We start from the raw sequence: 23,332 nt of genomic DNA, 5'->3' as shown, positions 1-23,332 counted from the left end.
CGGTGCAGTGGAAGACCAGACTCGGTGCTGGGGAAGCAAGCTCAGTGCTGGGGAAGAGCAGGCTCGGTGCTGGGGAAGCAGGCTCGGTGCTGGGGAAGCAGGCTTGGTGCTGGTGAAGATCAGGCTCGGTGCTGGGGAAGACCAGGCTCGTGCTGGGGAAGCAGGCCCGGTTCTGGGGAAGACCTATGCATGGTGCTGGGGAAGAGCAGGCTTGGTGCTGGGGAAGCAGGCTCGTTGCTGGGGAAGAGCAGGCTCGTTGCTGGGGAAGACAAGGCTCGGTGTTGGGGAAGCAGGTTCGGTGCTGGGGAAGCAGGCTCGGTGCTGAGGAGGAGCAGGTTCGATGATGGGGAAGACCAGGCTCAGTGCTCGGGAATAGCATGCTCAATGCTGGGGAAGACCAGACTCGGTGCTGGTGAAGCTGGCTCGGTGCTGGGGAAGACCAGTCTCGGTGCTGGGGAAGCATGCTCGGTGCTGGGGAAGACCTGGCTCGGTGGTGGGGTAGAGCAGGCTCGGTGATAGGGCAGACCAGCTCGATGCAGGGGTAGAGCAGGCTCCGTGCTGGGGAAGAGCCGGCTCGGAACTGGGGAGGCAGCGTCAGTGCTGGGGAAGAGCAGGCTCGGTGCTGGGGAAGCAGTTTCGGTGCTGGGGAAGACCAGGCTCGGTGCTGGGGAAGACCAGGCTCGGTGCTGGGGAAGACCAGACTCGGTGCTGGGGAAGACCAGGCTTGGTGCTGGGGAAGACTAAGCTCAGTGCTGGGGAAGCAAGCTCAGTGCTGGGGAAGAGCCGGCTCGGTGCTGGGGAAGACCTAGCTTGGTGCTGAGGAAGAGCAGCCTTGGTGCTGAGGAAGAACAGGCTCAGTGCTGGGGAAGCAGGCTCGTTGCTGGGGAAGAGCAGTTTCGGTGCTGGGGAACACCAGGCTCGGAGCTGGGGAAGACCAGGCATGGTGCTGGGGAAACAGGTTCAGTGCTGGGGAAGCAGGCTTGATGCTGGGGAAGACCAGACTCGGTGCTGGGGAAGACCAGGCTCGGTGATGGGGTAGACTAGGCTCGGTGCTGGGGAAGCAAGCTCAGTGCTGGGGAAGACCTGGCTTGGTGTTGAGGAAGAGCAGGCTTGGTGCTGAGGAAGAACAGGCTCGGTGCTGGGGAAGCAGGCTCGGTGCTGTGGAAGAGCAGTTTCGGTGCTGGGGAAGATCAGGCTCGGTGCTGGGGAAGACCAGGCTTGGAGCTGGCGAAGCAGTCTCGGTGTTGGGGAAGCAGGCTCGGTGCTGGGGAGGAGCAGGCTTGGTGCTGGGGAAGACATTGCTCGGTGCGGCGGTAGAGCAGGCTCGGAGCTGGGGAAGAGCAGTTTCGGTGCTGGGGAAGACCAGGCTCGGTGCTGAGGAAGACCAGGCACGGTGCTGGGGAAACAGGTTCAGTGCTGGGGATGCAGGCTCGGTGCTCGGGAAGACCAGGCACCGTGCTGGGGATTCAGGCTCGGTGCTGAGTAAGAACAGGCTCGGTGCTGAGGAAGAACACGCTCGGAGTTGGGGAAGACCAGTCTCGCTGCTGGGAAAGCAGGCTCGGTGCTGGTAATGAGCAGGCTCGGTGCTGGAGAAGCAGGCTCTGTGCTGGGGAAGCAGGTCTCGGTGCTAGGATAGAGCTGGCTCGTTGCTGGGGAAGCAGGTTCGCTGCTGGGATAGAGCAGGCCCGGTGCTGGGGAAGACCAGAGTCGGTGCTGGGGAAGACCAGGCTCGGTGCTCAGGAATAGCATGCTCAGTGCTGGGGAAGACCAGTCTCGGTGCTGGGGAAGTGGGCTCGATGCTGGGGAAGACCAGTCTCAGTACTGGGGAAGCATGCTTGATGCTGGGGAAGACCTGGCTCGGTGGTGGGGCAGAGCAGGCTCGGTAATGGGGCAGACCAGCTCGATGCTGGGGTAGAGCAGGCTCCGTGCTGGGGAAGCAGTTTTGCTGCTCGGGAAGGCCAGGCTCCGTGCTGGGGAAGCAGGCTCGGTGCTGAGGAAGAACAGGCTCGGTGCTGAGGAAGAACAGGCTCGGAGCTGGGGAAGACCAGGCTCGGTGCTGGGAAAGCAAGCTCAGTGCTGGTAATGAGCAGACTCAGTGCTGGGGAAGCAGTTTTGGTGCTGGGGAAGACCAGGCTCAGTGCTGGTGAAGGCCAGGCTTGGTGCTGAGGAAGAACAGGCTTGGAGCTCGGGAAGACCAGGCTTAGTGCCGGGAAAGCAAGCTCAATGCGGGTGGAGAGCAGGCTCGGTGCTGGGGATAACAAGGCTCAGTGCTGGGGAAGACCAGTCTCGGTGCTGGGGAAGTGTGTTCGATGCTGGGGAAGACCAGTCTCAGTACTGGGGAAGTTTGCTTGGTGCTGGGGAAGACCAGACTCGGTGCTGGGGAAGCATGCTCGGTGCTGGGGAAGACAAGGCTCGGTGCTGGGGAAGAGCAGGCTCGGATATTGGGAAGCAGGCTCAGTGCATTGAAAGACCATGCTCGGTGCTGGGGAAGACTAGGCTCGGTGCTGGAGAAGCAAGCTCAGTGCTGGGAAAGAGCCGGCTCGGTGGTGGGGAAGACATGGCTTGGTGCTGAGGAAGAGCAGGCTCAGTGCTGAGGAAGAACAGGCTCGGTGCTGGGGAAGCAAGCTCAGTGCTGGGGAAGAGCAGGCTCGGTGCTGGGGACGCAGGCTCGGTGCTGGGGAAGCAGGCTTGGTGCTGGTGAAGATCAGGCTCGGTGCTGGGGAAGACCAGGCTCGTGCTGGGGAAGCAGGCCTGGTTCTGGGGAAGACCTAGGCATGGTGCTGGGGAAGAGCAGGCTTGGTGCTGGGGAAGCAGGCTCGTTGCTGGGGAAGAGCAGGCTCGTTGCTGGGGAAGACAAGGCTCTTTGTTGGGGAAGCAGGTTCGGTGCTGGGGAAGCAGGCTCGGTGCTGAGGTGGAGCAGGTTCGATGATGGGGAAGACCAGGCTCGGTGCTCGGGAATAGCATGCTCAATGCTGGGGAAGACCAGACTTGGTGCTAGTGAAGCAGGCTCGGTGCTGGGGAAGACCAGTCTCGGTGCTGGGGAAGCATGCTCGGTGCTGGGGAAGACCTGGCTCGGTGGTGGGGTAGAGCAGGCTCGGTGATGGGGCAGACCAGCTCGATGCAGGGGTAGAGCAGGCTCCGTGCTGGGGAAGAGCCGGCTCGAAACTGGGGAGGCAGCGTCAGTGCTGGGGAAGAGCAGGCTCGGTGCTGGGGAAGCAGTTTCGGTGCTGGGGAAGACCAGGCTCGGTGCTGGGGAAGACGAGACTCGGTGCTGGGGAAGAACAGGCTCGGTGCTGGGGAAGACTAGGCTCAGTGCTGGGGAAGCAAGCTCAGTGCTGGGGAAGAGCCGGCTCGGTGCTGGGGAAGACCTGGCTTGGTGCTGAGGAAGAGCAGGCTTGGTGCTGAGGAAGAACAGGCTCAGTGCTGGGGAAGCGGGCTCGGTGCTGGGGAAGAGCAGTTTCGGTGCTGGGGAAGATCAGGTTCGGTGCTGGGGAAGACCAGGCATGCTGCTGGGGAAACAGGTTCAGTGCTGGGGAAGCAGGCTTGGTGCTGGGAAAGACCAGACTCGGTGCTGGGGAAGACCAGGCTCGGTGATGGGGTAGACTAGGCTCGGTGCTGGGGAAGCAAGCTCAGTGCTGGGGAAGAGCCGGCTCGGTGCTGGGGAAGACCTGGCTTGGTGCTGAGGAAGAGCAGGCTTGGTGCTGAGGAAGAACAGGCTCGGTGCTGGGGAAGCAGGCTCGGTGCTGTGGAAGAGCAGTTTCGGTGCTGGGGAAGATCAGGCTCGGTGCTGGGGAAGACCAGGCTTGGAGCTGGCGAAGCAGTCTCGGTGTTGGGGAACAGGCTCGGTGCTGGGGAGGAGCAGGCTTGGTGCTGGGGAAGACATTGCTCGGTGCGGCGGTAGAGCAGGCTCGGAGCTGGGGAAGAGCAGTTTCGGTGCTGGGGAAGACCAGGCTCGGTGCTGAGGAAGACCAGGCACGGTGCTGGGGAAACAGGTTCAGTGCTGGGGATGCAGGCTCGGTGCTCGGGAAGACCAGGCACCGTGCTGGGGATTCAGGCTCGGTGCTGAGTAAGAACAGGCTCGGTGCTGAGGAAGAACACGCTCGGAGTTGGGGAAGACCAGTCTTGGTGCTGGGAAAGCAGGCTCGGTGCTGGTAATGAGCAGGCTCAGTGCTGGAGAAGCAGGGTCTGTGCTGGGGAAGCAGGTCTCGGTGCTAGGATAGAGCTGGCTCGTTGCTGGGGAAGCAGGTTCGGTGCTGGGATAGAGCAGGCCCGGTGCTGGGGAAGACCAGGCTTGGCACTGAGGAAGACCAGGTCGGTGCTGGGGAAGACCTGGCATAGTGCTGGGGAAGAGAAGGCTCGGTGCTGGGGAAGCAGGCTCGTTGATGCAGGAGCCCAGGCTCCGTGCTCTGGAAGATCAGGCTCGGTGCTGGGGAAGTGGACTCGGAACTGGTGAAGCAGCATCGGTGCTGGGGAAGAGCAGGCTCGGTGCTGGGGAAGCAGGCTCGGTGCTGGGGAAGATCAGGCTCGGTGCTGGGGAAGACCAGGCTCGTGCTGGGGAAGCAGGCTCGGTGCTGGGGAAGACCTGGCTCGGTGCTGGGGAATACCAGGCTCGGTGATTGGTAAGACCAGGCTCGGCATTGGAGAAGCAAGCTCGTTGCTGGAGAAGACCAGGCTCGGTGCTGGGGACGACTAGACTCGGTGTTGGGAAGATCAGGCACGGCGCTGGCGAAGCAGGCTCGGTAATGGGGAAGCAGGCTCGTTGCTGTGGACGACTAGACTCAGTTTTGGGAAGATCAGGCACGGCGCTGGTGAAGCAGGCTCGGTACTGGGGAAGCAGGATCGGTGCTGGTGAAGCAGGCCCGGTGCTGGGGAAGCATGCTCGGTGCTGGGGAAGCAGTCTCAGTGCTGGGGCAGAGCAGGCTCGGTGCTGGGGAAGACCAGGCTCGGTAATGGGGAAGACCAGGCTCAGTGCTAACGAAGAGCAGGCTCGGTGCTGGGGAAAACCAGTCTCGGTGCTGGGGAAGACCAGGCTCGGTGCTGGGGAAGACCAGGCTCAGTGCTGGCGAAGACCAGGCTCAGTGCTGGCGAAGAGCAGGCTCGGTGCTGGGGAAGAGCTGACTTGCTGCTGGTGAAGCAGGCTCGGTGCTGGGGAAGACCAAGCTCTGTGCTGGGGAAGAGCAGGCTTGGTGCTGGGGAAGTACAGGGTCGGTGCTGGGGAAGAGCAGTTTCGGTGCTGTGGAATAGCAGGCTCGGTGCTCGGGAAGACAAGATTCGGTGCTGGGGTAGCATGCTTGGAGCTGGGGAAGGCCAGGCTCGGTGCTGGGGAAGACCAGGTTCGGTGCTGGGGAAGACCAGGCATGGCACTGAGGAGGAGCAGGATCGGTGCTGGGGATGACCAGGTTCGGTGCTGGTGAAGCAGGCTCGGTGCTGCGGAAGAGCATGCTCGGTGCTGGGGACGACCAGACTCGGTGCTGGGGAAGCGGGCTCGGTGCTGAGGAAGAGCAGGCTCGGTGCGGGGGATGAGCAGACTCAGTGCTGTGGAAGACCAGGCTCGTGCTGGGGAAGCCGGCTCAGAGCTGGGGAAGACATGGCTTGGTGGTGGGGTAGTGCAGGCTCTCTTCTGGGGAAGTGCAGTTTCGGTGCTGGGGAAGACCAGGCTCGGTGCTGGGGAAGAGCAGACTCAGTGGTGGGGAAGCACAGGCTTGGTGCTGGGGAAGACCAGGCTCGATGCTGGTGAAGACCAGTCTCACTACTGGGGAAGCATGCTCGGTGATGGGGAAGAGCAGGCCCGGTGCTGGGGAAGACCAGGCTCGGTGGTGGGGAAGAGCAGGCTCGGTGATGGGGCAGACCAGTCTCGATGCTGGGGTAGAGCAGGCTCGGTGTTGGGGAAGAGCACGTTCGGAACTGGGGTTGCAGCGTCGGTGCTGGGGAACAGCAGGCTCGGTGCTGGGGAAGCAGGCTCGATGCTGGGGAAGACCAGGCTCGGTGCTGGGGAAGACCAGGCTCTGTGCTGGGGACGACCAGGCTCGGTGCTGGGGAAGACCAGTCTCGGTGCTGGGGAAGTGGGTTCCGTGCTGGCGAAGAAGATTTGGTGCCGGGGAAGACCAGGCTCAATACTGGTTGAGACGAGGCTCGGTGCTGGGGACGACCAGGCTCGGTGCTGGGGAAGACCAGTCTCAGTACTGGGGAAGAATGCTTGGTGCTGGGGAAGACCAGTCTCAGTGCTGGGGAAGCATGCTCGTTGCTGGGGAAGACCTGGCTCGGTGGTGGGGTAGAGCAGGCTCGGTGATGGGGCAGACCAGCTCGATGCTGGGGTAGAGCAGGCTCCGTGCTGGGGAAGAGCAGGCTCGGAACTGGGGAAGCAGCGTCAGTGCTGGGGAAGAGCAGGCTAGGTGCTGGGGAAGCAGGTTCGGTGCTGGGGAAGACCAGGCTCGGTGCTGGGGAAGACCAGGCTCGGTGCTGGGGAAGACCAGTCTCGGTGCTGGGGAAGACCAGGCTCGGTGCTGGGGAAGCAAGCTCAGTGCCGGCTCGGTGCTGGGGAAGACCTGGCTTGGTGCTGAGGAAGAGCAGGCTCGGTGCTGAGGAAGAACAGGCTTGATGCTGGTGAAGCAGGCTCGGTGCTGGGGAAGAGCAGTTTCGGTGCTGGGGAAGATCAGGCTCGGAGCTGGGGAAGACCAGGCTTGCAGCTAGCGAAGCAGTCACGGTGTTGGGGAAGCTGGCTCGGTGCTGGGGAAGAGAAGTTTCGGTGCTGGGGAATATCAGGCTTGGAGCTAGCGAAGCAGTCTCGGTGTTGGGGAAGCAGGCTCGGTGCTGGGGAAGATCAGGCTCGGTGCTGGGGAAGACGAGGCTCGTGCGGGGGAAGCAGGCTCTGTGCTGGGGAAGATCAGGCTCGGTGCTGGGGAAGACGAGGCTCGTGCGGGGGAAGCAGGCTCTGTGCTGGGGAAGACCTGGCTCGGTGCTGGGGAAGAGCAGGCTCAGTGCTGGGGAAGCAGACTCATTGCTGTGGGCGCCCAGGCTCCGTGCTGTGGAAGATTAGGCTCGGTGCTGGGGAAGCGGGCTCGGAACTGGTGAAGCAGCATCGGTGCTGGGGAAGCTCAGGCTCGGAATTGGGGAAGCAGCGTCAGTGCTGGGGAAGAGCAGATTCGGTGCTGGGGAAGCTGGTTCGGTGCTGGGGAAGACCAGGCTCGGTGCTGGGGAAGACCAGGCTCGGTGCTGGGGAAGACCAGTCTCCGTGCTGGGGAAGACCAGGCTCGGTGCTGGGGAAGCAAGCTCAGTGCTGGGGAAGAGCCGGCTCGGTGCTGGGGAAGAGCTGGCTTGGTGCTGAGGAAGACCAGGCTCGGTGCTGGGGAAGACCAGGCTCGGTGCTGGGGAAGACCAGTCTCCGTGCTGGGGAAGACCAGGCTCGGTGCTGGGGAAGCAAGCTCAGTGCTGGGGAAGAGCCGGCTCGGTGCTGGGGAAGAGCTGGCTTGGTGCTGAGGAAGAGCAGGCTCGGTGCTGAGGAAGAACAGGCTTGATGCTGGTGAAGCAGGCTCGGTGCTGGGGAAGAGCAGTTTCGGTGCTGGGGAAGATCAGGCTCGGAGCTGGGGAAGACCAGGCTTGCAGCTAGCGAAGCAGTCACGGTGTTGGGGAAGCTGGCTCGGTGCTGGGGAAGAGAAGTTTCGGTGCTGGGGAATATCAGGCTTGGAGCTAGCGAAGCAGTCTCGGTGTTGGGGAAGCAGGCTCGGTGCTGGGGAAGATCAGGCTCGGTGCTGGGGAAGACGAGGCTCGTGCGGGGGAAGCAGGCTCTGTGCTGGGGAAGATCAGGCTCGGTGCTGGGGAGGACGAGGCTCGTGCGGGGGAAGCAGGCTCTGTGCTGGGGAAGACCTGGCTCGGTGCTGGGGAAGAGCAGGCTCAGTGCTGGGGAAGCAGACTCATTGCTGTGGGAGCCCAGGCTCCGTGCTGTGGAAGATTAGGCTCGGTGCTGGGGAAGCGGGCTCGGAACTGGTGAAGCAGCATCGGTGCTGGGGAAGCTCAGGCTCGGAATTGGGGAAGCAGCGTCAGTGCTGGGGAAGAGCAGATTCGGTGCTGGGGAAGCTGGTTCGGTGCTGGGGAAGACCAGGCTCGGTGCTGGGGAAGACCAGGCTCGGTGCTGGGGAAGACCAGTCTCCGTGCTGGGGAAGACCAGGCTCGGTGCTGGGGAAGCAAGCTCAGTGCTGGGGAAGAGCCGGCTCGGTGCTGGGGAAGAGCTGGCTTGGTGCTGAGGAAGACCAGGCTCGGTGCTGGGGAAGACCAGGCTCGGTGCTGGGGAAGACCAGTCTCCGTGCTGGGGAAGACCAGGCTCGGTGCTGGGGAAGCAAGCTCAGTGCTGGGGAAGAGCCGGCTCGGTGCTGGGGAAGAGCTGGCTTGGTGCTGAGGAAGAGCAGGCTCGGTGCTGAGGAAGAACAGGCTTGATGCTGGGGAAGCAGCCTCGGTGCTGGGGAAGAGCAGTTTCGGTGCTGGGGAAGATCAGGCTCGGTGCTGGGGAAGACCAGGCTTGGAGCTAGCGAAGCAGTCTCGGTGTTGGGGAAGCTGGCTCGGTGCTGGGGAAGAGAAGTTTCGGTGCTGGGGAATATCAGGCTTGGAGCTAGCGAAGCAGTCTCAGAGTTGGGGAAGCAGGCTCGGTGCTGGGGAAGATCAGGCTCGGTGCTGGGGAAGACCAGGCTCATGCGGAGGAAGTAGGCTCTGTGCTGGGGAAGACCTGACTCGGTGCTGGAGACGACCAGACTCGATGCTTGGGAAGCAGGCTCGGTGCTGGGGAATCAGGTTCCGTGCTGGGTAAGACCTGGCTCGGTGGTGAGGTAGAGCAGGCTCGGTGATGGGGCATACCAGGCTCGATGCTGGGGTTGGGCAATCTTGGTGCTGGGGAAGAGCAGGCTCAGAACTGGGGAAGCAACATCGGTGCTGGGGAAAAGCAGGCTCGGTGCTGGGGAAGAGCAGGCTCGGAACTGGGGAAGCAGCATCGGTGCTGGGGAAGAGCAGACTCGGTGCTGGGGAAGACCAGTCTCGGTACTGGAGAAGCAGGCTCATTGCTGGGGAATACCAGGCTCGGTGCTGGGGAAAACCATTCTCAGTGCTGGGGAAGACCAGGCTCGGTGCTGGGGAAGACCAGGCTTGGTGCTGGGGAAGACCAGGCACAATGCTGGCAAAGAGCAGGCTCGGTGCTGGGGAAGTCCAGGTTCGGTGCTGGGGAAGACCAGGCTTGGCACTGAGGAAGACCAGGTCGGTGCTGGGGAAGACCTGGCATGGTGCTGGGGAAGAGAAGGCTCGGTGCTGGGGAAGCAGGCTCGTTGATGCAGGAGCCCAGGCTCCGTGCTGTGGAAGATCAGGCTCGGTGCTGGGGAAGCGGACTCGGAACTGGTGAAGCAGCATCGGTGCTGGGGAAGAGCAGGCTCGGTGCTGGGGAAGACCTGGCTCGGTGCTGGGGAATACCAGGCTCGGTGATTGGTAAGACCAGGCTCGGCATTGGAGAAGCAGGCTCGTTGCTGGAGAAGACCAGGCTCGGTGCTGGGGAAGAGCAGATTTGGTGCTGGGGAAGCAGGCTCGTTGCTGGGGACGACTAGACTTGGTGTTGGGAAGATCAGGCACGGCGCTGGCGAAGCAGGCTCGGTACTGGGGAAGCAGGCTCGTTGCTGGGGACGACTAGACTCGGTTTTGGGAAGATCAGGCACGGCGCTGGTGAAGCAGGCTCGGTACTGGGGAAGCAGGATCGGTGCTGGTGAAGCAGGCCCGGTGCTGGGGAAGCATGCTCGGTGCTGGGGAAGCAGTCTCAGTGCTGGGGCAGAGCAGGCTCGGTGCTGGGGATGACCAGACTCGGTGCAGGGGAATCGGGCTCGGTGCTGGGGAAGAGCAGGCTCGGTGCTGGGGAAGACCAGGCTCGGTGCTGGGGAAGACCAGGCTCGGTGCTGGGGAAGCAAGCTCAGTGCGGGGGAAGAGCCGGCTCGGTGCTGGGGAAGAGCTGGCTTGGTGCTGAGGAAGAGCAGGCTTGGTGCTGAGGAAGAACAGGCTTGATGCTGGGGAAGCAGCCTCGGTGCTGGGGAAGAGCAGTTTCGGTGCTGGGGAAGATCAGGCTCGGTGCTGGGGAAGACCAGGCTTGGAGCTAGCGAAGCAGTCTCGGTGTTGGGGAAGCTGGCTCGGTGCTGGGGAAGAGAAGTTTCGGAACTGGGGAATATCAGGCTTGGAGCTAGCGAAGCAGTCTCGGTGTTGGGGAAGCAGGCTCGGTGCTGGGGAAGATCAGGCTCGGTGCTGGGGAAGACCAGGCTCATGCGGGGGAAGTAGGCTCTGTGCTGGGGAAGACCTGGCTCGGTGCTGGAGACGACCAGACTCGGTGCTTGGGAAGCAGGCTCGGTGCTGGGGAATCAGGTTCCGTGCTGGGTAAGACCTGGCTCGGTGGTGAGGTAGAGCAGGCTCGGTGATGGGGCATACCAGGCTCGATGCTGGGGTTGGGCAATCTTGGTGCTGGGGAAGAGCAGGCTCAGAACTGGGGAAGCAGCATCGGTGCTGGGGAAAAGCAGGCTCGGTGCTGGGGAAGAGCAGGCTCGGAACTGGGGAAGCAGCATCGGTGCTGGGGAAGAGCAGACTCGGTGCTGGGGAAGACCAGTCTCGGTACTGGAGAAGCAGGCTCATTGCTGGGGAAGACCAGGCTCGGTGCTGGGGAAAACCAGTCCCAGTGCTGGGGAAGACCAGGCTCGGTGCTGGGGAAGACCATGCTTGGTGCTGGGGAAGACCAGGCACAATGCTGGCAAAGAGCAGTCTCGGTGCTGGGGAAGTCCAGGTTCAGTGCTGGGGAAGACCACGCTTGTCACTGAGGAAGACCAGGTCGGTGCTGGGGAAGACCTGGCATCGTGCTGGGGAAGAGAAGGCTCGGTGCTGGGGAAGCAGGCTCGTTGATGCAGGAGCCCAGGCTCCGTGCTGTGGAAGATCAGGCTCGGTGCTGGGGAAGCGGACTCGGAACTGGTGAAGCAGCATCGGTGCTGGGGAAGAGCAGGCTCAGTGCTGGGGAAGCAGGCTCGGTGCTGGGGAAGATCAGGCTCGGTGCTAGGGAAGACCAGGCTCGTGCTGGGGAAGCAGGCTCGGTGCTGGGGAAGACCTGGCTCGGTGCTGGGGAATACCAGGCTCGGTGATTGGTAAGACCAGGCTCGGTATTGGAGAAGCAGGTTCGTAGCTGGAGAAGACCAGGCTCGGTGCTGGGGAAGAGCAGATTTGGTGCTGGGGAAGCAGGCTCGTTGCTGGGGATGACTAGACTCGGTGTTGGGAAGATCAGGCACGGCGCTGGCGAAGCAGGCTCGGAACTGGGGAAGCAGGCTCGGTGCTGGGGAAGACCAGGCTCGTGCTGGGGAAGCAGGCTCGGTGCTGGGGAAGACCTTGCTCGGTGCTGGGGAAGAGCAGGCACGGTGCTGGGGAAGCAGGCTCATTGCTGGGGAAGAGCAGGCTCGTTGCTGTGGAAGACAAGGCTCGGTGCTGGGTAAGCTGTTTCGGTGCAGGGGAAGCAGGCTCAGTGCTGGGGAAGGCCAGGCTCGGTGCCGGGGAAGCCCAGTATCGGTGCTGGGTTGGCAGATTCGGTATGCGGAAGACCTGGTTCTGTGCTGGGGTCGAGCAGGCTCGGTGCTAGGGAAGACCAGGCTCGGTGCTGGGGAAGACCAGTCTCGGTGCTGGGGAAGACCAGGCTCGGTGCTGGGGAAGACCAGTCTCGGTGCTGGGGAAGACCAGGCTCGGTGCTGGGGAAGCAAGCTCAATGCCGGCTCGGTGCTGGGGAAGACCTGGCTTGGTGCTGAGGAAGAGCAGGCTCGGTGCTGAGGAAGAACAGGCTCGGTGCTGAGGAAGAACAGGCTTGGTGCTGAGGAAGAGCAGGCTCGGTGCTGGGGAAGAGCAGGCTCGGAACTGGGGAAGCAGCATCGGTGCTGGGGAAGAGCAGACTCGGTGCTGGGGAAGACCAGTCTCGGTACTGGAGAAGCAGGCTCATTGCTGGGGAATACCAGGCTCGGTGCTGGGGAAAACCATTCTCAGTGCTGGGGAAGACCAGGCTCGGTGCTGGGGAAGACCAGGCTTGGTGCTGGGGAAGACCAGGCACAATGCTGGCAAAGAGCAGGCTCGGTGCTGGGGAAGTCCAGGTTCGGTGCTGGGGAAGACCAGGCTTGGCACTGAGGAAGACCAGGTCGGTGCTGGGGAAGACCTGGCATGGTGCTGGGGAAGAGAAGGCTCGGTGCTGGGGAAGCAGGCTCGTTGATGCAGGAGCCCAGGCTCCGTGCTGTGGAAGATCAGGCTCGGTGCTGGGGAAGCGGACTCGGAACTGGTGAAGCAGCATCGGTGCTGGGGAAGAGCAGGCTCGGTGCTGGGGAAGACCTGGCTCGGTGCTGGGGAATACCAGGCTCGGTGATTGGTAAGACCAGGCTCGGCATTGGAGAAGCAGGCTCGTTGCTGGAGAAGACCAGGCTCGGTGCTGGGGAAGAGCAGATTTGGTGCTGGGGAAGCAGGCTCGTTGCTGGGGACGACTAGACTTGGTGTTGGGAAGATCAGGCACGGCGCTGGCGAAGCAGGCTCGGTACTGGGGAAGCAGGCTCGTTGCTGGGGACGACTAGACTCGGTTTTGGGAAGATCAGGCACGGCGCTGGTGAAGCAGGCTCGGTACTGGGGAAGCAGGATCGGTGCTGGTGAAGCAGGCCCGGTGCTGGGGAAGCATGCTCGGTGCTGGGGAAGCAGTCTCAGTGCTGGGGCAGAGCAGGCTCGGTGCTGGGGATGACCAGACTCGGTGCAGGGGAATCGGGCTCGGTGCTGGGGAAGAGCAGGCTCGGTGCTGGGGAAGACCAGGCTCGGTGCTGGGGAAGACCAGGCTCGGTGCTGGGGAAGCAAGCTCAGTGCGGGGGAAGAGCCGGCTCGGTGCTGGGGAAGAGCTGGCTTGGTGCTGAGGAAGAGCAGGCTTGGTGCTGAGGAAGAACAGGCTTGATGCTGGGGAAGCAGCCTCGGTGCTGGGGAAGAGCAGTTTCGGTGCTGGGGAAGATCAGGCTCGGTGCTGGGGAAGACCAGGCTTGGAGCTAGCGAAGCAGTCTCGGTGTTGGGGAAGCTGGCTCGGTGCTGGGGAAGAGAAGTTTCGGAACTGGGGAATATCAGGCTTGGAGCTAGCGAAGCAGTCTCGGTGTTGGGGAAGCAGGCTCGGTGCTGGGGAAGATCAGGCTCGGTGCTGGGGAAGACCAGGCTCATGCGGGGGAAGTAGGCTCTGTGCTGGGGAAGACCTGGCTCGGTGCTGGAGACGACCAGACTCGGTGCTTGGGAAGCAGGCTCGGTGCTGGGGAATCAGGTTCCGTGCTGGGTAAGACCTGGCTCGGTGGTGAGGTAGAGCAGGCTCGGTGATGGGGCATACCAGGCTCGATGCTGGGGTTGGGCAATCTTGGTGCTGGGGAAGAGCAGGCTCAGAACTGGGGAAGCAGCATCGGTGCTGGGGAAAAGCAGGCTCGGTGCTGGGGAAGAGCAGGCTCGGAACTGGGGAAGCAGCATCGGTGCTGGGGAAGAGCAGACTCGGTGCTGGGGAAGACCAGTCTCGGTACTGGAGAAGCAGGCTCATTGCTGGGGAAGACCAGGCTCGGTGCTGGGGAAAACCAGTCCCAGTGCTGGGGAAGACCAGGCTCGGTGCTGGGGAAGACCATGCTTGGTGCTGGGGAAGACCAGGCACAATGCTGGCAAAGAGCAGTCTCGGTGCTGGGGAAGTCCAGGTTCAGTGCTGGGGAAGACCACGCTTGTCACTGAGGAAGACCAGGTCGGTGCTGGGGAAGACCTGGCATCGTGCTGGGGAAGAGAAGGCTCGGTGCTGGGGAAGCAGGCTCGTTGATGCAGGAGCCCAGGCTCCGTGCTGTGGAAGATCAGGCTCGGTGCTGGGGAAGCGGACTCGGAACTGGTGAAGCAGCATCGGTGCTGGGGAAGAGCAGGCTCAGTGCTGGGGAAGCAGGCTCGGTGCTGGGGAAGATCAGGCTCGGTGCTAGGGAAGACCAGGCTCGTGCTGGGGAAGCAGGCTCGGTGCTGGGGAAGACCTGGCTCGGTGCTGGGGAATACCAGGCTCGGTGATTGGTAAGACCAGGCTCGGTATTGGAGAAGCAGGTTCGTAGCTGGAGAAGACCAGGCTCGGTGCTGGGGAAGAGCAGATTTGGTGCTGGGGAAGCAGGCTCGTTGCTGGGGATGACTAGACTCGGTGTTGGGAAGATCAGGCACGGCGCTGGCGAAGCAGGCTCGGAACTGGGGAAGCAGGCTCGGTGCTGGGGAAGACCAGGCTCGTGCTGGGGAAGCAGGCTCGGTGCTGGGGAAGACCTTGCTCGGTGCTGGGGAAGAGCAGGCACGGTGCTGGGGAAGCAGGCTCATTGCTGGGGAAGAGCAGGCTCGTTGCTGTGGAAGACAAGGCTCGGTGCTGGGTAAGCTGTTTCGGTGCAGGGGAAGCAGGCTCAGTGCTGGGGAAGGCCAGGCTCGGTGCCGGGGAAGCCCAGTATCGGTGCTGGGTTGGCAGATTCGGTATGCGGAAGACCTGGTTCTGTGCTGGGGTCGAGCAGGCTCGGTGCTAGGGAAGACCAGGCTCGGTGCTGGGGAAGACCAGTCTCGGTGCTGGGGAAGACCAGGCTCGGTGCTGGGGAAGACCAGTCTCGGTGCTGGGGAAGACCAGGCTCGGTGCTGGGGAAGCAAGCTCAATGCCGGCTCGGTGCTGGGGAAGACCTGGCTTGGTGCTGAGGAAGAGCAGGCTCGGTGCTGAGGAAGAACAGGCTCGGTGCTGAGGAAGAACAGGCTTGGTGCTGAGGAAGAGCAGGCTCGGTGCTGAGGAAGAACAGGCTTGATGCTGGTGAAGCAGGCTCGGTGCTGGGGAAGAGCAGTTTCGGTGCTGGGGAAGATCAGGCTCGGAGCTGGGGAAGACCAGGCTTTCAGCTAGCGAAGCAGTCACGGTGTTGGGGAAGCTGGCTCGGTGCTGGGGAAGAGAAGTTTCGGTGCTGGGGAATATCAGGCTTGGAGCTAGCGAAGCAGTCTCGGTGTTGGGGAAGCAGGCTCGGTGCTGGGGAAGATCAGGCTCGGTGCTGGGGAAGACGAGGCTCGTGCGGGGGAAGCAGGCTCTGTGCTGGGGAAGATCAGGCTCGGTGCTGGGGAAGACGAGGCTCGTGCGGGGGAAGCAGGCTCTGTGCTGGGGAAGACCTGGCTCGGTGCTGGGGAAGAGCAGGCTCAGTGCTGGGGAAGCAGACTCATTGCTGTGGGAGCCCAGGCTCCGTGCTGTGGAAGATTAGGCTCGGTGCTGGGGAAGCGGGCTCGGAACTGGTGAAGCAGCATCGGTGCTGGGGAAGCTCAGGCTCGGAATTGGGGAAGCAGCGTCAGTGCTGGGGAAGAGCAGATTCGGTGCTGGGGAAGCTGGTTCGGTGCTGGGGAAGACCAGGCTCGGTGCTGGGGAAGACCAGGCTCGGTGCTGGGGAAGACCAGTCTCCGTGCTGGGGAAGACCAGGCTCGGTGCTGGGGAAGCAAGCTCAGTGCTGGGGAAGAGCCGGCTCGGTGCTGGGGAAGAGCTGGCTTGGTGCTGAGGAAGACCAGGCTCGGTGCTGGGGAAGACCAGGCTCGGTGCTGGGGAAGACCAGTCTCCGTGCTGGGGAAGACCAGGCTCGGTGCTGGGGAAGCAAGCTCAGTGCTGGGGAAGAGCCGGCTCGGTGCTGGGGAAGAGCTGGCTTGGTGCTGAGGAAGAGCAGGCTCGGTGCTGAGGAAGAACAGGCTTGATGCTGGGGAAGCAGCCTCGGTGCTGGGGAAGAGCAGTTTCGGTGCTGGGGAAGATCAGGCTCGGTGCTGGGGAAGACCAGGCTTGGAGCTAGCGAAGCAGTCTCGGTGTTGGGGAAGCTGGCTCGGTGCTGGGGAAGAGAAGTTTCGGTGCTGGGGAATATCAGGCTTGGAGCTAGCGAAGCAGTCTCAGAGTTGGGGAAGCAGGCTCGGTGCTGGGGAAGATCAGGCTCGGTGCTGGGGAAGACCAGGCTCATGCGGAGGAAGTAGGCTCTGTGCTGGGGAAGACCTGACTCGGTGCTGGAGACGACCAGACTCGGTGCTTGGGAAGCAGGCTCGGTGCTGGGGAATCAGGTTCCGTGCTGGGTAAGACCTGGCTCGGTGGTGAGGTAGAGCAGGCTCGGTGATGGGGCATACCAGGCTCGATGCTGGGGTTGGGCAATCTTGGTGCTGGGGAAGAGCAGGCTCAGAACTGGGGAAGCAGCATCGGTGCTGGGGAAAAGCAGGCTCGGTGCTGGGGAAGAGCAGGCTCGGAACTGGGGAAGCAGCATCGGTGCTGGGGAAGAGCAGACTCGGTGCTGGGGAAGACCAGTCTCGGTACTGGAGAAGCAGGCTCATTGCTGGGGAATACCAGGCTCGGTGCTGGGGAAAACCATTCTCAGTGCTGGGGAAGACCAGGCTCGGTGCTGGGGAAGACCAGGCTTGGTGCTGGGGAAGACCAGGCACAATGCTGGCAAAGAGCAGTCTCGGTGCTGGGGAAGTCCAGGTTCGGTGCTGGGGAAGACCAGGCTTGGCACTGAGGAAGACCAGGTCGGTGCTGGGGAAGACCTGGCATGGTGCTGGGGAAGAGAAGGCTCGGTGCTGGGGAAGCAGGCTCGTTGATGCAGGAGCCCAGGCTCCGTGCTGTGGAAGATCAGGCTCGGTGCTGGGGAAGCGGACTCGGAACTGGTGAAGCAGCATCGGTGCTGGGGAAGAGCAGGCTCGGTGCTGGGGAAGCAGGCTCGGTGCTGGGGAAGATCAGGCTCGGTGCTGGGGAAGACCAGGCTCGTGCTGGGGAAGCAGGCTCGGTGTTGGGGAAGACCTGGCTCGGTGCTGGGGAATACCAGGCTCGGTGATTGGTAAGACCAGGCTCGGCATTGGAGAAGCAGGCTCGTTGCTGGAGAAGACCAGGCTCGGTGCTGGGGAAGAGCAGATTTGGTGCTGGGGAAGCAGGCTCGTTGCTGGGGACGACTAGACTTGGTGTTGGGAAGATCAGGCACGGCGCTGGCGAAGCAGGCTCGGTACTGGGGAAGCAGGCTCGTTGCTGGGGACGACTAGACTCGGTTTTGGGAAGATCAGGCACGGCGCTGGTGAAGCAGGCTCGGTACTGGGGAAGCAGGATCGGTGCTGGTGAAGCAGGCCCGGTGCTGGGGAAGCATGCTCGGTGCTGGGGAAGCAGTCTCAGTGCTGGGGCAGAGCAGGCTCGGTGCTGGGGATGACCAGACTCGGTGCAGGGGAATCGGGCTCGGTGCTGGGGAAGAGCAGGCTCGGTGCTGGGGAAGACCAGGCTCGGTGCTGGGGATGACCAGGCTCGGTGCTGGGGAAGCAAGCTCAGTGCGGGGGAAGAGCCGGCTCGGTGCTGGGGAAGAGCTGGCTTGGTGCTGAGGAAGAGCAGGCTCGGTGCTGAGGAAGAACAGGCTTGATGCTGGGGAAGCAGCCTCGGTGCTGGGGAAGAGCAGTTTCGGTGCTGGGGAAGATCAGGCTCGGTGCTGGGGAAGACCAGGCTTGGAGCTAGCGAAGCAGTCTCGGTGTTGGGGAAGCTGGCTCGGTGCTGGGGAAGAGAAGTTTCGGTGCTGGGGAATATCAGGCTTGGAGCTAGCGAAGCAGTCTCGGTGTTGGGGAAGCAGGCTCGGTGCTGGGGAAGATCAGGCTCGGTGCTGGGGAAGACCAGGCTCATGCGGGGGAAGTAGGCTCTGTGCTGGGGAAGACCTGGCTCGGTGCTGGAGACGACCAGACTCGGTGCTTGGGAAGCAGGCTCGGTGCTGGGGAGTCAGGTTCCGTGCTGGGTAAGACCTGGCTCGGTGGTGAGGTAGAGCAGGCTCGGTGATGGGGCATACCAGGCTCGATGCTGGGGTTGGGCAATCTTGGTGCTGGGGAAGAGCAGGCTCAGAACTGGGGAAGCAGCGTCGGTGCTGGGGAAAAGCAGGCTCGGTGCTGGGGAAGAGCAGGCTCGGAACTGGGGAAGCAGCATCGGTGCTGGGGAAGAGCAGACTCGGTGCTGGGGAAGACCAGTCTCGGTACTGGAGAAGCAGGCTCATTGCTGGGGAAGACCAGGCTCGGTGCTGGGGAAAACCAGTCCCAGTGCTGGGGAAGACCAGGCTCGGTGCTGGGGAAGACCATGCTTGGTGCTGGGGAAGACCAGGCACAATGCTGGCAAAGAGCAGGCTCGGTGCTGGGGAAGTCCAGGTTCAGTGCTGGGGAAGACCACGCTTGGCACTGAGGAAGACCAGGTCGGTGCTGGGGAAGACCTGGCATCGTGCTGGGGAAGAGAAGGCTCGGTGCTGGGGAAGCAGGCTCGTTGATGCAGGAGCCCAGGCTCCGTGCTGTGGAAGATCAGGCTCGGTGCTGGGGAAGCGGACTCGGAACTGGTGAAGCAGCATCGGTGCTGGGGAAGAGCAGGCTCAGTGCTGGGGAAGCAGGCTCGGTGCTGGGGAAGATCAGGCTCGGTGCTGGGGAAGACCAGGCTCGTGCTGGGGAAGCAGGCTCGGTGCTGGGGAAGACCTGGCTCGGTGCTGGGGAATACCAGGCTCGGTGATTGGTAAGACCAGGCTCGGTATTGGAGAAGCAGGTTCGTAGCTGGAGAAGACCAGGCTCGGTGCTGGGGAAGAGCAGATTTGGTGCTGGGGAAGCAGGCTCGTTGCTGGGGATGACTAGACTCGGTGTTGGGAAGATCAGGCACGGCGCTGGCGAAGCAGGCTCGGAACTGGGGAAGCAGGCTCGGTGCTGGGGAAGACCAGGCTCGTGCTGGGGAAGCAGGCTCGGTGCTGGGGAAGACCTTGCTCGGTGCTGGGGAAGAGCAGGCACGGTGCTGGGGAAGCAGGCTCATTGCTGTGGAAGACAAGGCTCGGTGCTGGGTAAGCTGTTTCGGTGCAGGGGAAGCAGGCTCAGTGCTGGGGAAGGCCAGGCTCGGTGCCGGGGAAGCCCAGTATCGGTGCTGGGTTGGCAGATTCGGTATGCGGAAGACCTGGTTCCGTGCTGGGGTCGAGCAGGCTCGGTGCTAGGGAAGACCAGGCTCGGTGCTGGGGAAGACCAGTCTCGGTGCTGGGGAAGACCAGGCTCGGTGCTGGGGAAGCAAGCTCAATGCCGGCTCGGTGCTGGGGAAGACCTGGCTTGGTGCTGAGGAAGAGCAGGCTCGGTGCTGAGGAAGAACAGGCTTGATGCTGGTGAAGCAGGCTCGGTGCTGGGGAAGAGCAGTTTCGGTGCTGGGGAAGATCAGGCTCGGAGCTGGGGAAGACCAGGCTTGCAGCTAGCGAAGCAGTCACGGTGTTGGGGAAGCTGGCTCGGTGCTGGGGAAGAGAAGTTTCGGTGCTGGGGAATATCAGGCTTGGAGCTAGCGAAGCAGTCTCGGTGTTGGGGAAGCAGGCTCGGTGCTGGGGAAGATCAGGCTCGGTGCTGGGGAAGACGAGGCTCGTGCGGGGGAAGCAGGCTCTGTGCTGGGGAAGATCAGGCTCGGTGCTGGGGAAGACGAGGCTCGTGCGGGGGAAGCAGGCTCTGTGCTGGGGAAGACCTGGCTCGGTGCTGGGGAAGAGTAGGCTCAGTGCTGGGGAAGCAGACTCATTGCTGTGGGAGCCCAGGCTCCGTGCTGTGGAAGATTAGGCTCGGTGCTGGGGAAGCGGGCTCGGAACTGGTGAAGCAGCATCGGTGCTGGGGAAGCTCAGGCTCGGAATTGGGGAAGCAGCGTCAGTGCTGGGGAAGAGCAGATTCGGTGCTGGGGAAGCTGGTTCGGTGCTGGGGAAGACCAGGCTCGGTGCTGGGGAAGACCAGGCTCGGTGCTGGGGAAGACCAGTCTCCGTGCTGGGGAAGACCAGGCTCGGTGCTGGGGAAGCAAGCTCAGTGCTGGGGAAGAGCCGGCTCGGTGCTGGGGAAGAGCTGGCTTGGTGCTGAGGAAGACCAGGCTCGGTGCTGGGGAAGACCAGGCTCGGTGCTGGGGAAGACCAGTCTCCGTGCTGGGGAAGACCAGGCTCGGTGCTGGGGAAGCAAGCTCAGTGCTGGGGAAGAGCCGGCTCGGTGCTGGGGAAGAGCTGGCTTGGTGCTGAGGAAGAGCAGGCTCGGTGCTGAGGAAGAACAGGCTTGATGCTGGGGAAGCAGCCTCGGTGCTGGGGAAGAGCAGTTTCGGTGCTGGGGAAGATCAGGCTCGGTGCTGGGGAAGACCAGGCTTGGAGCTAGCGAAGCAGTCTCGGTGTTGGGGAAGCTGGCTCGGTGCTGGGGAAGAGAAGTTTCGGTGCTGGGGAATATCAGGCTTGGAGCTAGCGAAGCAGTCTCAGAGTTGGGGAAGCAGGCTCGGTGCTGGGGAAGATCAGGCTCGGTGCTGGGGAAGACCAGGCTCATGCGGAGGAAGTAGGCTCTGTGCTGGGGAAGACCTGACTCGGTGCTGGAGACGACCAGACTCGGTGCTTGGGAAGCAGGCTCGGTGCTGGGGAATCAGGTTCCGTGCTGGGTAAGACCTGGCTCGGTGGTGAGGTAGAGCAGGCTCGGTGATGGGGCATACCAGGCTCGATGCTGGGGTTGGGCAATCTTGGTGCTGGGGAAGAGCAGGCTCAGAACTGGGGAAGCAGCGTCGGTGCTGGGGAAATGCAGGCTCAGTGCTGGGGAAGAGCAGGCTCGGAACTGGGGAAGCAGCATCGGTGCTGGGGAAGAGCAGACTCGGTGCTGGGGAAGACCAGTCTCGGTACTGGAGAAGCAGGCTCATTGCTGGGGAATACCAGGCTCGGTGCTGGGGAAAACCATTCTCAGTGCTGGGGAAGACCAGGCTCGGTGCTGGGGAAGACCAGGCTTGGTGCTGGGGAAGACCAGGCACAATGCTGGCAAAGAGCAGGCTCGGTGCTGGGGAAGTCCAGGTTCGGTGCTGGGGAAGACCAGGCTTGGCACTGAGGATGACCAGGTCGGTGCTGGGGAAGACCTGGCATGGTGCTGGGGAAGAGAAGGCTCGGTGCTGGGGAAGCAGGCTCGTTGATGCAGGAGCCCAGGCTCCGTGCTGTGGAAGATCAGGCTCGGTGCTGGGGAAGCGGACTCGGAACTGGTGAAGCAGCATCGGTGCTGGGGAAGAGCAGGCTCGGTGCTGGGGAAGCAGGCTCGGTGCTGGGGAAGATCAGGCTCGGTGCTGGGGAAGACCAGGCTCGTGCTGGGGAAGCAGGCTCGGTGTTGGGGAAGACCTGGCTCGGTGCTGGGGAATACCAGGCTCGGTGATTGGTAAGACCAGGCTCGGCATTGGAGAAGCAGGCTCGTTGCTGGAGAAGACCAGGCTCGGTGCTGGGGAAGAGCAGATTTGGTGCTGGGGAAGCAGGCTCGTTGCTGGGGACGACTAGACTTGGTGTTGGGAAGATCAGGCACGGCGCTGGCGAAGCAGGCTCGGTACTGTGGAAGCAGGCTCGTTGCTGGGGACGACTAGACTCGGTTTTGGGAAGATCAGGCACGGCGCTGGTGAAGCAGGCTCGGTACTGGGGAAGCAGGATCGGTGCTGGTGAAGCAGGCCCGGTGCTGGGGAAGCATGCTCGGTGCTGGGGAAGCAGTCTCAGTGCTGGGGCAGAGCAGGCTCGGTGCTGGGGATGACCAGACTCGGTGCAGGGGAATCGGGCTCGGTGCTGGGGAACAGCAGGCTCGGTGCTGGGGAAGACCAGGCTCGGTGCTGGGGAAGACCAGGCTCGGTGCTGGGGAAGCAAGCTCAGTGCGGGGGAAGAGCCGGCTCGGTGCTGGGGAAGAGCTGGCTTGGTGCTGAGGAAGAGCAGGCTCGGTGCTGAGGAAGAACAGGCTTGATGCTGGGGAAGCAGCCTCGGTGCTGGGGAAGAGCAGTTTCGGTGCTGGGGAAGATCAGGCTCGGTGCTGGGGAAGACCAGGCTTGGAGCTAGCGAAGCAGTCTCGGTGTTGGGGAAGCTGGCTCGGTGCTGGGGAAGAGAAGTTTCGGTGCTGGGGAATATCAGGCTTGGAGCTAGCGAAGCAGTCTCGGTGTTGGGGAAGCAGGCTCGGTGCTGGGGAAGATCAGGCTCGGTGCTGGGGAAGACCAGGCTCATGCGGGGGAAGTAGGCTCTGTGCTGGGGAAGACCTGGCTCGGTGCTGGAGACGACCAGACTCGGTGCTTGGGAAGCAGGCTCGGTGCTGGGGAATCAGGTTCCGTGCTGGGTAAGACCTGGCTCGGTGGTGAGGTAGAGCAGGCTCGGTGATGGGGCATACCAGGCTCGATGCTGGGGTTGGGCAATCTTGGTGCTGGGGAAGAGCAGGCTCGGAACTGGGGAAGCAGCGTCGGTGCTGGGGAAAAGCAGGCTCGGTGCTGGGGAAGAGCAGGCTCGGAACTGGGGAAGCAGCATCGGTGCTGGGGAAGAGCAGACTCGGTGCTGGGGAAGACCAGTCTCGGTACTGGAGAAGCAGGCTCATTGCTGGGGAAGACCAGGCTCGGTGCTGGGGAAAACCAGTCCCAGTGCTGGGGAAGACCAGGCTCGGTGCTGGGGAAGACCATGCTTGGTGCTGGGGAAGACCAGGCACAATGTTGGCAAAGAGCAGGCTCGGTGCTGGGGAAGTCCAGGTTCAGTGCTGGGGAAGACCACGCTTGGCACTGAGGAAGACCAGGTCGGTGCTGGGGAAGACCTGGCATCGTGCTGGGGAAGAGAAGGCTCGGTGCTGGGGAAGCAGGCTCGTTGATGCAGGAGCCCAGGCTCCGTGCTGTGGAAGATCAGGCTCGGTGCTGGGGAAGCGGACTCGGAACTGGTGAAGCAGCATCGGTGCTGGGGAAGAGCAGGCTCAGTGCTGGGGAAGCAGGCTCGGTGCTGGGGAAGATCAGGCTCGGTGCTGGGGAAGACCAGGCTCGTGCTGGGGAAGCAGGCTCGGTGCTGGGGAAGACCTGGCTCGGTGCTGGGGAATACCAGGCTCGGTGATTGGTAAGACCAGGCTCGGTATTGGAGAAGCAGGTTCGTAGCTGGAGAAGACCAGGCTCGGTGCTGGGGAAGAGCAGATTTGGTGCTGGGGAAGCAGGCTCGTTGCTGGGGATGACTAGACTCGGTGTTGGGAAGATCAGGCACGGCGCTGGCGAAGCAGGCTCGGAACTGGGGAAGCAGGCTCGGTGCTGGGTAAGACCAGGCTCGTGCTGGGGAAGCAGGCTCGGTGCTGGGGAAGACCTTGCTCGGTGCTGGGGAAGAGCAGGCACGGTGCTGGGGAAGCAGGCTCATTGCTGGGGAAGAGCAGGCTCGTTGCTGTGGAAGACAAGGCTCGGTGCTGGGTAAGCTGTTTCGGTGCAGGGGAAGCAGGCTCAGTGCTGGGGAAGGCCAGGCTCGGTGCCGGGGAAGCCCAGTATCGGTGCTGGGTTGGCAGACTCGGTATGCGGAAGACCTGGTTCCGTGCTGGGGTC

This window comes from Somniosus microcephalus, chromosome 1, assembly GCF_052327205.1.
Source record: "Somniosus microcephalus isolate GS21.2 chromosome 1, FLI_Smic_1.0, whole genome shotgun sequence".
Taxonomy (NCBI): Eukaryota; Metazoa; Chordata; class Chondrichthyes; order Squaliformes; family Somniosidae; genus Somniosus; species Somniosus microcephalus.
The sequence above is the reverse complement of the archived record's forward strand: the minus strand, read 5'-3'. Positions refer to the sequence as shown.